Source organism: Ornithorhynchus anatinus, chromosome X1 (genome assembly GCF_004115215.2).
Source record: "Ornithorhynchus anatinus isolate Pmale09 chromosome X1, mOrnAna1.pri.v4, whole genome shotgun sequence".
Lineage (NCBI taxonomy): Eukaryota > Metazoa > Chordata > Mammalia > Monotremata > Ornithorhynchidae > Ornithorhynchus > Ornithorhynchus anatinus.
Window position 1 is genome coordinate 12,455,863 of NC_041749.1, and position 15,584 is coordinate 12,471,446.

At 39.3% G+C, this 15,584-nt stretch overlaps 2 non-coding genes across 2 annotated transcripts; both read right to left on the reverse strand.

Annotated features, from left to right (window-relative positions):
- Positions 1 to 687: 687 nt before the first annotated feature.
- On the reverse strand, positions 688 to 825 carry LOC114806763. The gene has a single exon (XR_003754825.1). It is a non-coding gene; the product is annotated as a small nucleolar RNA SNORA7 (small nucleolar RNA).
- A 13,753-nt stretch (positions 826 to 14,578) lies between these two features.
- LOC114807182 lies at positions 14,579 to 14,718 on the reverse strand. Its single transcript, XR_003755235.1, has one exon. It is a non-coding gene; the product is annotated as a small nucleolar RNA SNORA7 (small nucleolar RNA).
- Positions 14,719 to 15,584: the final 866 nt, after the last annotated feature.

The following is a 15,584-nucleotide window of genomic DNA, read 5'->3' on the forward strand; positions in this document are numbered from 1 at the left end:
CAGGGCTCACAATATATGAGTAAGGGGGGACAGCAGTTGGTGTCAGATACATATAAAAGATGAAATAAAAATATAAATGAGAAGCAGCACAACCTGACTGATAAAACATGGGTCTAGTGGTCAGAAGGACCTGGCTTCTAATCCTGGCTCTGCCACTTGTCTACTATGTGACCTTGGGCAAGTCATTTCACTTTTGTGACTCTCAGTTACCTCATCTATAAAATGGGGATTAATACTGTGAGCCCTATGTAAGACATGGACTTTGTCCAACCTGATTATTTCGTATCTTCTCCAGAGCTTAAAATAGTGCCTGGCACATAGTAAGTGATTAACAAATACCATAAGAAATGAATAAAAGACAAGGAAAGATTTTAAGTTCCTCAGCAGTAGGGTCTATGTCTTTTACCTCTATTCTTCAAAAATCCCCAGTGTATAGTACTCTGCACTCAATGAATTGTTGTTGTTGTTGTCTTATGCTGTCGAGTCCTGTCTGACCCATAGCGATGCCTTAGATGCATCTCTCCAAGAACGCCCCACTTCTATTTACAGTCGTTGTGGTAGTGGATCCATAGAGTTTTCTTGGTAAAAATACAGAAGTGGTTTATCACTGCCTCCTTCCATGCAGTAAACAAGTCTCTGCCCTCGACTCTCTCCCGTGCCACTGCTGCCTAGCACAGGGGAGTTTTGACTTGTAGCAGATTGCCTTCCACTCACTAGCCACTGCCCAAACTAGGAACGGAATGGGTATGCCTCTGCTTGACTCTCCCTCCTGTAGTCGAAACTGGTAGAGAACTGGAAACTCTCCAGTTGCGACCCTGAGAGGGGACTCAATGAATAGGCAGTAAATATCACTGAAAGAAGGAATGAACAAATTTTAAACTATGAGAGGAAACATAAATAGTTTTGTAACATTTGCCACTCTAAAACTTGTCTGTGAAGTGTTTTCCCCTTCAAACGACCTTCGCACTGCTAGTCTAAAACTTGATAGCCATCTAGTTCAGAAAGATTGATAATACCTGTGAAAAATAAGTGCATAATATTTTTGTTAATAACCTGTCCCTTAGAATATTTTTCCTATCAATTGTTTAAAACTCCATCCCGCTTCAAAGACATTTTAAAATGACACTCTTATCTTGACACTTGGTTGATTTAAAATGTAAAACATCAACATGATAAGGTTTTAGCAGCCTTTGGCAGAATAAGAAAAAGCAAACCTAATAAGAAATGTGTGTTTCATGAATTCAGTATGAATATTTTAGTGACATCACAGAAACTGAAAGCTAACTTTATCACTTACCTGAGTGTAGCATTATTTTGAGTGCATACCTACCTACATCACCATTTGTCTCAGAAATTGGAAAATAGGAAATTGGAATTCCTATAGGAAAACAGGAATTGGAAAATATCTTCCATCAGATCTCAACAAATCGAAAGAGTGACATGGAGCCCTCAATATGGGGGAGTGGTTTAAGAGTTAATCAATCAGAGCACTGCCCTCAGGAATTACTATGGTCAATAAAATAGAGCTGGTAAACACAATCCTTCCCCTCAAGGAGTTTATCGTTTAGGGAAGGGATGATTTGTTTAAATTAAAGCTCCTGTCAGGTCGTGCCAGTATGGCAGCATCTCTGATTCATTTTGGCATGTGGGTTCATACAAGCCCTCTCTACAGAATTTAGAAAAATGCAAATTTGAAATGGATGTAAACATTGCCTCAGCCTATGGGGATTCAATATCTGTTCTCCCTCTTACTTACTCTGTGAGTCCCATGTGGGACCTGATTATCCTGTATCTATCCCAGTGCTTAGTACAGCCCTTGGAACAGAGTGAGTATATTACAAATACCTCTATCATCATCATTATCATTATTATTATTATTATTGCTATTTTTAAAAAAGAGGTAAGCTAATGTCTTCAGACTCTTTCAAATCTATTGTTTTCTTATCAGCAAAGCTTCATGAACCTCAAAAATGGTTATTACAAGTTTTTGTGATCCTAGGGAAAAGATATTGAGATATGGTTAATATTCCAGTACTTGGAATAATAATGATAATAATGTTGGCTTTTCAGTAAGTGCTCAATAAATATGATTGATTGCTTGATCGATTAAACAGTTACCAAGTTCCAAACAGTTGTGCAGGTAATAAAATTGCCCAAGATTCTATAGTCTGGATCAGCCTAGGGTGAGACTCACCACTTCTTGAGTGATAAACTATATTCCAAATGCTATGTTTTGGTTTAGTCCGGTCAGGACCAGAAGTTCAGCACTACATCGACTATCCCAAAGTATTTGTGAAATCGAACCAGATACCACGGAGAAATTCTAGACCACAGGATCTCCCAAGGACTCCACTGACCAAGGCCAGCATCTCCATCGATGACTTATGCAATATTCACGGAGTACTTTGGGGGGCATTTCAAGATATCCCACCTAATTAACCATATCACACAGTAGACGTTTTTATTCTAATAATTTGTCTGGGATGTGAGATGTTTACCTCAGCTCCTTGGGTATTCACCTCACTTTCATTAGGGGTATCATGGTTTAGTGAAAAAAGCATGAGCCTGGGAGTTGGAGGACCTGGGTTCTAGTCCTGGCTCTACCACATGCTTGCTGTGTGACCTGGGGTAAGCCACTTAATTTCTCTGTGCCTTGGTTCCCTCATCTGTCAAATGGGGATTCATTCATTCATTCATTCATTCAATAGTATTTATTGAGTACTTACTATGTGCAGAATACTGTACTAAGCGCTTGGAATGAACAAGTCGGCAACAGATAGAGACAGTCCCTGCCGTTTGACGGGCTTACAGTCTAATCGGGGGAGACGGACAGACAAGAACAATGGCAATAAATAGAGTCAAGGGGAAGAACATCTTGTAAAAACAATGGCAACTAAATAGAATCAAGGCGATGTACAATTCATTAACAAAATAAATAGGGTAATGGAAATATATACAGTTGAGCGGACGAGTACAGTGCTGAGGGGATGGGAAGGGAGGGGGGAGGAGCAGAGGGAAAGGGGGAAAAGAGGGTTTAGCTGCGGAGAGGTGAAGGGGGGTGGTAGAGGGAGTAGAGGGAGAAGAGGAGCTCAGTCTGGGAAGGCCTCTTAGAGGAGGTGAGGAAGAGGGGATTCAATATATGTTCTTCCTCCTACTTTGTGAGTCCTATATGAAACAGGGATTATGTCTTATCTGATCCTCCCATATCTTCCCAGCACTTACAACAGTGCTTGATACATAGTAAACATTTAATAAGAACAATTATTATTATTGTTATCATTATTAGTAGTACTATTCTTATTACTTCATTAGGCCAGAAGAGAATCAGGTTAGGCTCAGGTGAAATATATACTCGCATGTGAGTAGAAATGCTAGAAACCCTTTCCAGCCAGATTTAATCCCGAACCAAATAAGACAATCTATCAACTGATCAATCATATTCATTCATTTGTTCGTTCATTTACTTAGCAGTATTTTCTGAGCATCTACTGCATAAAAAATGCTGGCAAACTGTATTTATTATTTCTTGCAGAATGTGATTCTCCCTTTGAAACTTCAGTCTTTCTATATAAGAGTATGCCTTAGAATAAGTAATAGACCATCAGAAAGCTTTGTTTGAAAGCTCCCCTGAATAGAGAAATAAATACCTTGAAACAAAGATCAAAACCCAGGCTGAAGCAAAGGTGAAATAAAGGTGGAATGCATTCCCACGCTAGAGTACAACTACCCAGTCCCAAAGGCTCTGTTTGTTTCTTTTTTTCCCTGCTAAAATTTTGTTGTGGTTGTGAACGACATTTTGATCCTTACACAACTTGGGGGAAAGAGGACGACTTCAATTCTCTCGAGCCACAGGCATTAATAATAACAAAAATGATGGTATTTGTTAAGCGTTTACTATGTGTCAAGCACTATTCTAAGCACTGGGTGGATACAAGGTCATCAGGTCACAGGTTCATAGTGTTCATCCCCATTTTTTACATAGGAGGGAAACTGAGGCCCAGAGAAGTGAAGTGACTTGCCCAAGGTCACACAGCAGAGAGGTTGCAGAGCTAGGATTAGAATCCATGTCCTCTAACTCCTGAGCCCGTGCTCTTGCCACTAAGCCACACCGCTTCTCCAGCATTAGCATCTCTTCTTCTCCATTAGCATGGTGCCATTAAAATATTCCAATGAGAAGTTACCTTCCCCTTAAAAAGCACGGCATTTTGCAGGTAAGATTTTCAAATTATCTTTGTTTCTGGAGAACAGCAAAAGTACTGGAAGAATGCTCTTATTAAAATGGGCACAGCGTGTCTCCTTTTCAAAGGAATGATAGCATCAGCAAATTTTAGAGCCACTGGGGCACTAAAGGTAGAGAATTGATTGACTCTTTTGCAAAGTGGCTCTAATTCAACTAATTAGATGTTGAACGGGTGTTAAAGTTCAGCATGAGTGATTCATTGCTTTCTTTAGGAGCTCTACCTATCTCATTTAAAGTGTTGGAAAGTTAAAATTGTCTGTATTAATGGATATAAACACTAGATATATTTTCACGTGCAGCGCTCCCTGGATAATGTCCATATACCAGTGGTGAAGTCTTGGTTGAGATTCAAATCTCAGTAGACAAAGTGGGGGCGATCAGCATTCGTGAACCTCCATCAAGGTCTCATCATTTGGAGAGTTCATGCCTGCTATCAATTATCATTAAACATTAGAACCTCTAACCGCATAAAGCTGTGACATGAGAATAAACAAAAGAAGGCATAATGTGTACGGGAAAGAGTTGATTAATGTTTTTACACGAGAATGTCTCGATGCTGGTAATCAGAATGAAATTCTAGTGAGAAGAGGAATGCAGAGGAATGCCTACGTTTCTTTCTCCGGTGTATTAATGTCCCATCTCCAGTGGATTAATGTCCCATCTATTGTGTGCAAGACATCACAATAGAATGTAATCCAAATTTTTCCATCTACTTCTTGACTACAGTAGGATTTTGTCTGTGCTGAAGAAGACAGAAATAAATATTGAATACTACATACAAAATGTTCCAACATGCAATGATATGGCATTTGTCCCAACTACTGGTGAGGGAACCATCACAGTAAGAACCATGAAAAATGGAAAATCACCTAGATCCAGTGCCATTCTCACTGAAATCTATAAATATGGAGGGGTCACTCTGCTCAAGTGTTGTAAAGCATAGGCTCTTCCTCAACAGGTAAGTGCTCAATAAATAAGATTGAATGAATGAATGAACAAGTGGATCACTCAAGAAATGCTATTGGAATTTCAAAAATACCACTATCTTCACATCTTTGCAGCATTTAATGCTGATATCTCATTATTCTCCATTATCGGTCAGGTCCTAGCCAAAATGACCCTCAATCACTACTCCAAATGCCGGTAATTTAATGTTCCTACAATCACAAGGGGGTTTCCAATCATAGTATATCACAGCAGACATGATCAAACAGTCAATCAATGGTATTTACTGAGTACTTACTCTGCAGAGCATACTAAGCAACTAGAAAAGTAAAATAGAGTTAGTAGACATGATTCTGTCATCTTTGCTGTGCGTCAGACTCAAGAGAAGTGCAGTGAGTAGCAGGTCAGGGTCTTCCAGCCAAAATGGCAGTTGGTCAGAGTTTCAAGTTGGTGTCACTTTGTCAGTCTCCCACAGGGTTTACTCATTACTTCCCGTTATTATTTAACAATGTTGCGGTAGAAGAAGAATTTAACCCCAGCATTCAGTGCCTGGCTGTTAATGGAAACACAAAACTGAGTACACCAGTTTTCCAACTACGGGTGGGGTGACAGAGTGGCTTCATCTTCAGACGAATTGTCAACCCCTGACCCTGTTGATTCTGAGAAGTGGTTCATAATCATGTCATGTAGATCTCTATGGGCATTCACTTTCCTGGCACATTTAGGAAGAAGTTGACATGAGTGATTTAAAGATGTTTGATGCTGTTTTCAACATTTTGACTTCAGCGAGTTTCCCAGAAGACTGAGCCTGTGTTTCTGTGCCAGCTTTCAGAATCTTTCTATTTCTCGATCACGACTTGGTAAAATTGACTGAACAGAGCCTGCTCTACTCTATTGGTGAGAGGAAAACTATCTGATAAGACTCTTCTGTCTCTGATGAGGCCAGCCATGTCATTGTGGAGTAATCTCAGAATCTAGATAAAGTTCTCAAGGCAACCAATCTTTTGAGCGGTTGTCAGAGCCCGTTTCCTGATGCTGTCAAATGCTTTTCTGAGGACTACAGATGTCATATGGCGATCTTCATATTATTGCCTGTCCTCCTAAATCTAACGGGTGGCATGAGTCATATGAGTTCCTCTCTGCAGACTGATTCTGCAACGAAATCGATTCTGAAGTACTGGTTAACAATGTTTCCCTTTGTAGTAGAAGTGAGGAAAAATTGAATTTCTATCCATAGTATTGTTACTGTCCAAAGTGCTTTCTCATTAATTAGCTCATTTTACTTCACAGCATCCATCGTGAGTTAGGAAGAGGCCAATATTACGAGGTCCCATTTCACAGTTGAGCAAATGGAGAGCCAGGGAGGCAAGTGACTTGCCCAAGATCATAAGGTAGGCCAGTGGCAGAACTAAGAATAGAATTAAGGTCTTCTGTCTCCCAAACTTGTAGTATTTCCAAAACTACCATGGCCTTAACCTTGACTCCTCTCTCTCATTCAACCCATGTATTCAATCCATTAGTAAATCCTGTCAGTTCTATCTTCATTCCCTTCCTCTCCATCCAAACTACCTCCACATTATTACAAACACTTATCCTATCCTGTCTTGATGACTGTATCGGCCTTTTTGCTAACCTCCTGTCTCCTGTCTCTTCTCATTCCAGTCCATGCTCCACTCTGTTGCCCTGATCATTTTCCTTCAAAAACATTCAGACCATGTTTCCCCATCCTCATAAACCTCCAGTGGTTGCTCACCCTCCTCCTCATCAAACAAATCCTCCTCACCATTGGCTTTAAAGCACTCAACCACGTTGCCCCCTCCTACCTCATGTCGCTACTGCCCTCCTACAACCCAGGCTACGCACTTAGTTCCTCTACGACTAAACTTCTCACTGTACCTCTATTTTGTCTTATCTCACCACTGACATCTTGCCCACATCCTAACTCTGGCCTGGAATGCCCTCCCTCATATCAGAAGAATACTTTCCCTCACATCAAAGTTTTATTGAAGGCACATCTCCTCCAAGAAGCCTTCCCTGAATAAACCTTCCTCTCCTCTTTTTCTGCGTCACCTTTACTTGCTCCCTTCATTCATCTTGGGAGTCAGAGGTCATGGGTTTGAATCCCAGCTCTGCCACTTGTCAGCTGTGTGACTGGGCGTCACTTCACTTCTCTGTGCCTCAGTTACCTCATCTGTAAAATGAGGATTAACTGTGAGCCTCACGTGGGACAACCTGATTACCCTGTATCTACTCCAGTGGTTAGAACAGTGCTCTGCACATAGTAAGCACTTAACAAATACCAACATTATTATTATTATCTTCCCTCTGATTCCCACAACACATATGTATATACTTACAGTTTATCTATTTATGTATATTAATGTCTGTCTCCCCATTTAGACTGTGAGTTTGTTATAGGTAGGGAATATGTCAGTTTGCTGTTGCATTGCATTCTCCCAAATGCTCAGTACAGTGCTTTGCACATAGTAAGTGCTCAATAAATACAGTTGAATGAATGAATGAATACAAGGGTGTTTAATGGACACAAATCATGTTATGGTTAGTGGAACGCTAATTAATGTGGTTTTATTTTATTAGTTTTTTTAATAGATCATTGCTGAATTGCTTACTATCAGATACGAAGTCTATTTAGGTAAATAAGAAAACTGCTTTAGACGGAAAATGATGAAAAAAGCTAGTGAAAATCCAGAGATTTGGAGATAAGAAAGAAAGACTTGTAATGCTTGGAAAATTGATATTTTATTCCCCTTTCCTGCCCCTCCTCTGTCATGGTAAGGCTCTTAAAAAAAGTGCTATTTTTTATTCATGACATTTCATACTAGTCTGGAATACTTTTGCCTTTGACCAGGTATTTTTTAATCATTTCATTTTAGTCTTATATAAATTGCTGTTGACTGCTGGTTTTTGACCACAAAGAAATCCCTCTTCAGAATTTATCTAGCATTTCCTGGATTGTTCTGCCATTTATTGGTTAAACCGTCAGATTACAAAACTCAGAAATTTCATCGTTATCTCTCTTAAACAGTCCCATATTGATGGATGATTTCTCGGATTCTGAAAAAATGTGTGAATTATTTTGACAAAGTAATGTGGCTCTGATTGGTTCATTATTAGACTTAATTTGGTCATTTTTGTCACATCAAATTCAAAGTTAATGGTCTGTGCTGCTTCTCCCACAACATGCACCCTTCAATTGATGCTTTTGCTGAACGATTTTTCTCATCTGCTAAATGATTTCAGAATGCAATATGACTTATCCCTAGTTCTCTGTAATAGCCACTGTAGATTATGTGGAGCATGTAATTTCTCCATTTTTGACTAGTTCACCTCTGAAATTTAAAATCTGCAGCTCGACAGGAAAGTCTGAGCCTATATTTTATCAGACAGTAAATGCTTCCTCCATTTTCTAATTCTGGTACCCAAACGTTCCTTTCTGAAATTATAGTTCATGGAGATATACATCTGTAAACCTTAGCAGATTATTTATTTTAATGCTCTCCACTGGGTGATACACTTGAAATGTTTCTGATAATTGCACGAAAACAAGAAATATGATATGGATATAATAATCAAGTGCTTAGTACAGTGCTCTGCACATGGATTGAATGAATAATAAAAACTGTGGTATTTTGTAATGCACTTTCTGTAGGCTCCGCATATTCTAAGCACTGAGGTAGATACAAGATCATGAGGTTAGACTGTAAGCCCGTTGATTAGACTGTAAACCCATCAATGGGCAGGGACTGTATCTGTTGCCGATTTGTACATTCTAAGCGCTTAGCACAGTGCTCTGCACATAGTTAGTGCTCAATGAATACTATTGAATGAATGAATCAGGTCCCACAGAGGCATACAGTCTAAATAAGAGGGAGAGCAGGTATTGAATCCGCACTTTGTAGGTGAGTGAACTGAGGCCCAGAGATGTTAAATGACTCCCCCAAGGACACACAGCAGAGAGTGGTGGACCAGAATTAGAACCCAGGTCCTCTAACTCCCAAGTCTATTCTCTTACTATTCCATTGCCCATTTGTCTCTTTGGGTTTGATTATTCCCCTTAGCACCCACTAGGGATCTAGTTATCCACCCTTCCATTCTAAGAAATAGAAACACTTCTTTTCACCTGGCTGGAAAGCAGAATATGCTCTGTGATTGCTTAACAACTCCTGTTAACTGGAAGTTGGCGAATCAGCACGCTTGATGGAAAGGGCAGTAGCCACCATAGCTGTAGTTTGCACATAATCTATCCCAAGCACTCTTTCCTCATTCCTAACCCCATCTCCTCAAGACATACTTCCTTTTGGTTCAAGACAAAGTTCTTCCACCCTAGGTCTGGGTAAGCCCATTGTGGGCAGGGATTGTCTCTCTTTATTACTGTATTGTGCTTTCCAAGCACTTAGTACGGTGCTCTGCACACAGTAAGCGTTTAAAAAATACAACTGTATGAATGAATGAATGACCCATCAAACAATCAATTAATCATATTTACTTAGGGCCTAGTGTTTGTAGAGCATTGTTCTAAGCACTAGTGAGAGTACAATGGAATTAGAAAAGCAACATGGCCTAATGGATAGAACATGGGCCTGCGAGTCGGAAGGACCTGGGTTCTAATCCTGTCCCTGCCACATCTGCTGTATGACTCTAGGTAAAGATTTAACTTCTCTGGGCCTCAGTTACATCATCTGTAAAATGGAGATGGAAACTGTGAGACCCTTGTGGAACATGGACTATGTCTTAACTGATTAGCTTGTTAATCTACCCCAGCTTTTACTACAGTGACTGGCATAATACCATAAAAATAAAAAATAGTGAAAAGAGCATGGTCCTGGGAGTCAGAGAACCTGGGTTCTAATTCCAGCTCTACCACTTTTCTTTGTGGTATTTGATAAGCACTTACTATGTGCCAAGCATTGTACTAAACACAAGCTAATCAGGTTGGCCACAGTTCATGTCCCACATGGATCGCACAGTGTTAATCTCCATTTTACAGATTTTACAGAGAATTTAAGTGACTTATCCAAGGTCACACAGCAGATAAATGGTGGAGCTGGGACTAGAACCCAGGTTCTTCTGACTCCCACACCTGTGCTCTACCTATTAGCCCATGTTATTTTCACAGAACTTCTCACCAGTTGCCTGCTTTGTAACCATGGACAAGTCACTAAAGTTCTTTTTGCCTCATTTACCCCATCTATAAGTGGTGATAAAATAGCTGTTCTTCCTCCCTCTACCTGTGAGTCCGATGGGAGACAGGGATTGTGTCCAATATGATGTCAAGGAGCTCAAAATATAGCCAGGGAGGCACACACTAAAATAAATGTAAAGAAAATGCCAAATTTCCTGGAAGATATCATTCTGAGATTAATCAGGGTGGTTCTAGAGTGTCCACATGGTACTGTCCTACAAATTGGATATCATGGAATGTGCACTTAGTAGTAGTGCTAGGACATGAGAGGTTTCCATACTGTTCATCTGAGAAGTACAGAGCACTATACTAAACACTAGGGAGAGTACAGTAGAGATAAAAGCCACAATCTCTGACAACAAGGAGTTTTCTTTCTAATGGTGTTAGATTAACAAGTAATAATAACATGTAATAATTAACAAATAAGGAGAAGAAGTGGTAAAAGGTAGGAACAATTGGTTTAAAGCATGGAAAAATGGTAGTTCCTTGTTTCAGCAACTGTTTGAATATAATATTTTTAATTCTCTAACATTATTATTGTTATTATTATTATTGCATTTGTTAAGCATTTACTATGTGCCAAACACTGTTCTAAGCCCGGGGTAGATATGGGGTAATCATGTTGTCCCACATGGGGCTCACAGTTTTAATTCCCATTTTACAGATGAGGTATCTGAGGCACAGAGAAGTTAAGTGGCTTGTCCAAGGTCACAGAGCAGATAAGTGGCAGATCTGGGATTAGAACCAACGTCCTCTGACTCCGAAACCCATGTTCTTTCCACTGAGCCACGCTGCTTTTCCGTGGACTCAAGCATTTCATTTTTATTTGTTGATTTTTTTTCCAAAATATCACATAGATCAATTATAAAGATTTTTAAATTCACTAATGTAAATTACAACTGAAAATGTCCAAGTGAATAATACATTAGCCTTCATCTTACACTGTTTGTATTGCTATGAAAAGTGTAATTGCATTTCTCTTACTGTTGACATATTGACTGGCTATTAATTCACCCAGGTAGAAGAAACAGAATATCAAAGATTTTCTCAAAGAATGTGTTGATTTTTAGGTAAGTTACTTTGTGGTTTGAATACAAACTCCTTAATTATATTTAAATGTTTTAACTTGCAGAACATGGGTCACATAAGGATGTGATTATTCTCAAAATATATTGAGATTCACATTCTGAACTGTCATTTTCTTTATATGGGAAATCATATGCCAAATTAAAAGCAAATAGTAGGGAGGAAAAATCACTTTTAAAAGAAAGAAGATTGATGTATTCTTCCTGTACTCACCAAATGTCAGAGTAAAAGAAAGTGACATTTTTGTCTGAAAGTTTTATTTCAATACAAAATCAAATAGAAAATAATTTCATTGTAATGTTTTCTAATTTATGCCCTAAGTACCTAACACAATGACCTATGCAGAGTAGTCACTCAATAAATCCCCTCAAAGAATCCCAAACCTTTTCCATAGTAATTTTCCCCAAGTCTCTTAGAGACTATGGAATACCTTTAGAAGTGAGAAAAGTTTCAGGAGAAAGTGCTGTAGCAGAGAGCTGGAAGAAAGCAAGCTGCACAAGAAAAAATCTGTATTTTTTGGCCTCATCATCACAGCAACAACCCAACCCAAAGTTCCACATTAAAGATCCAAACATGAGTTTCTAAACAATTTAAAGCATTATCCACCAAAATAGAAAAAAAAATGTTTTCAATTATTTCTCCCTATGACTTGTGCCACAATCCATTGATTGGTGCCTTTGAATTTGAATATTCTTTTCACTTTTTTTTAAATCCTCAGCTCAATAGGGCTTTTCTCCTTCATAACAGGAATAGCCCTGGAGATTGCTAAAATTCTGTTTCACAAATGACCCATACAGACATTAGATCAACACACTCCTGGAAGCCATTGGAAAGAAGAGAAACAAAGCGCTTGCTTCAGGCTAGCAATCTCCCTGCTCCATTCTCTAAAAAACTGGCAGTTTGGGTTATGTTGTCAAGGAAAGAGACTGTAAAAGATCTACACCTCTGTCATTATTGCCATTTTGAGGACTGCTATCGTGTATTGAGCACCTTTATTCATTCATTCGTTCATTAAATCGTATTTATTGAGTACTTACTGTGTGCAGAGCACTGTACAGTTCAACAATAGAGACAATCTGTGCCCACACTGGGCTTACAGTCTAGAAGGGGGGGACACAGACAATAATAATAATGTTGGTTTTTGTTAAGCGCTTACTATGTGCAGAGCACTGTTCTAAGAGCTGGGGTAAACACAAAACAAGCAAACAGACAACCTTTAATACAACCTTCAATACAAGTAACACAGTATAAGTCACTTGGGAATGTACATAAAAGAACTGAGAAATGGCTTCTAACCACAAGGAATGTATAATCTCATAGAATCATCTTTTCCATTTGAAAAAAAACATGGTTGATGGCACTAATCTATCCATAATACAGAAGACACTGTAGCCTTGTGGAACGAGCACAGACCTGAGACTCATAGGATCTGGGTTCTAATCCTGCATCCCCACTTATCTATTCCGAGACCTTGGGCAAGTCACTTAACTTCTTTTTGCTTCAGGCCTCTAATGTGCAGAATGGGGATTCAATACCTGTTCTCTTGCCTACTTATAATGTGAGCCTCTTGTGGGACCTGATTTCTACCCCAACACTTAGTACAGTACTTGGCACATAGCAAGCACTTAACAAATACCACAACTTTTAGAAATGGGGGTACCTTTGAGAGAGATTGTCTTGCACACTGTTTACAGTGCTCTGAACAAAGTGGATACTCAATAAATATAATTGGTTGAATGAATGAATGAATGAATGAATGAATGAGTATATGAAAATATAATAGGGCAGATTTTCTGGCTTCCTGTCATTCAGCGTGAGCTTTGCTCAGAATCAAAGGAGCTGTCAAATGGCACTAGCCCTCAGCAAGGGGTCACATGGGGACTGCCTGGGTTACAAAGGAATTTAAGACATAATCACCTACCGATACATTAGTACACATTTGCCATAGATAACCTTCCTACATCAGTAGATAACTGAATATTGAATCCCTTCATCCACCAGCCTAAAATCCACATACTTGTGATCTGAGCATTGAAAATGATAGATGAGTATCCCCAAAGCCATTAATCTAAAAGCACTAAAATAAGATTATCCCCTGTTTGGTCTTTTTAACTTCACATCAAGAAGGTCATAAATCATAACCATACAGAACAGAGAGAAATCCAGAAGAATGTGAACTCGAAGAAATAGCCATGTTTCCCTTAGGGGAAAGGAACCTTAGACCAGATAAACAAACTAATTCAAACGAGATTACCAATAATGAGGTACTTGGACCACAACTTGATTCACCAGTACTCCGGCAATTCTCCAAGTGTCATCACTTTGCTAGATAGGACATGAGAGCAGAACAGATGATAGCAAGAAGCAGAATACCTGAGCAGTTGAGACATGCATGACCAATTCAATAGGGCCCATAGAAGAACAAGGGAGACAGAATAAAATGTTTAAAGAATCGGGAGAATGTGTCTCAAACAGTGAGAAATAGCAGCTGTTGGGAGAAAGCAGCAACTGGGTAAGAAATTGTTCCCCTTGAGTGAAGGCTTTCCAAAGATCGAGATACCAAGAGGTAATCTTAAAATCAAAGATGTTAACTGCGTGGGATAGACATATCAGTACAAGAAAAAACTACTATCTCAACAAGATGATAAAATTTCTAATATAAATGATGGAACCAACGTGAAGAAATTATTTTCTATATTATAGTATTATTGGTAGTACATACTATAGGATATCATATGTAATAAATATTATGTATATTACTATTAATTATATACTACATATAATAAGTACTGTGACATAATATCACTATGATGGCAGCAGGCCCAGTGGACAGACCATAGGCCTGGAAGTTAGGGGGCCTAATAATAATGATTATCTGGTCTTGTCTCATGCCATCAAGTCATTTCAAACCCATAGCGACACCACAGACACATCTCTCTCAGAACACCCCGCTCTCCATCTGTAATTGTTCTGGTAGTGCATCCATAGAGTTTTCTTAGTAAAAATATGAAAGTGGTTTACCACTACCTCCTTCCCTTCAGTAAACTTGAGTCTCCGCCCTCGACTCTCTCCCGTGCCACTGCTGCCTGGCACAGGTGAGTTTTACTTGTAACAGATTGCCTTCCACTCTCTAGCCACTGCCCAAGCTAGAAATGGAATGAGTATGCCTCTGCTTGACTCTCCCTCCCGTAGCCGAGACTGGTAGAGTACTGGAAACTCTGCAGATGTGACCCTAACAGAGGAATAATAATTGTAGTAATGGTTAAATCCTTACTCCTTTTCAAACACTTTTAAGTACTGGGCTAGAAACAAGATAATCAGGTCGTACATAGTCTTTGTTCCAAAAAGCGTTCATGTCGAAGAGTGAGGATGAATAAGTACTTAATCCCCATTTTACAAATGAGGAAATTTGGGCACAGAGGGGTTAAGTGACTTGCCCAAAATTACACAGCAGGCAAGTGGTGGAGTCAGAATTATAACCCAGGTCCTGTGTATCAATCAATTGATCAATCGATTGTATTTTTTGAGCACTTACTTTTGCAAAGTTCCCCTGTCTCAATCAGTCGATCAATCAATTGTATTTAAGAGCTTGCTGTGTGCAAAGCAGTGTAGTCAGCTCTTGGGATAATACAACAACAAACAGCTACATTCCTGCCCACAGTGAGTTCACAGTCTAGAGGGGGAGACAGACATTAGCATAAATAAATAGATGAATAAATGAATAAATTACAGATATGAACAGATATATACAAATGTGCTGTGGGGATAGTAGAGATGATGAATGAAGGAGCAAATAAGAGTGGTCAGAAGGGAGTGGGAGTAATGGACAGGAGGGATTAGTTGGAGAAGGCTTTTGAGAGGTTTCTAGGAGGCTTCTTCTTCCAGGCCCATACTTTCCACTAGGCCTTTTGCTTCTCTTGAGTTCTCATTCTGACTTTGTCACTTTTGTGACCTTGGGCAAGTCACTTGGCTTCTCCGTGTCTCAGTTTCCTCATCCATCAACTGCAGATTAAAAAAATAACTGTACTTCCTCCTAGTTAAACTGTGGGTCCCACGTGGAAAAGAGGCAGTTTCCAAACTAATTATCTGGTATTAAGCCCAACGTTTAGT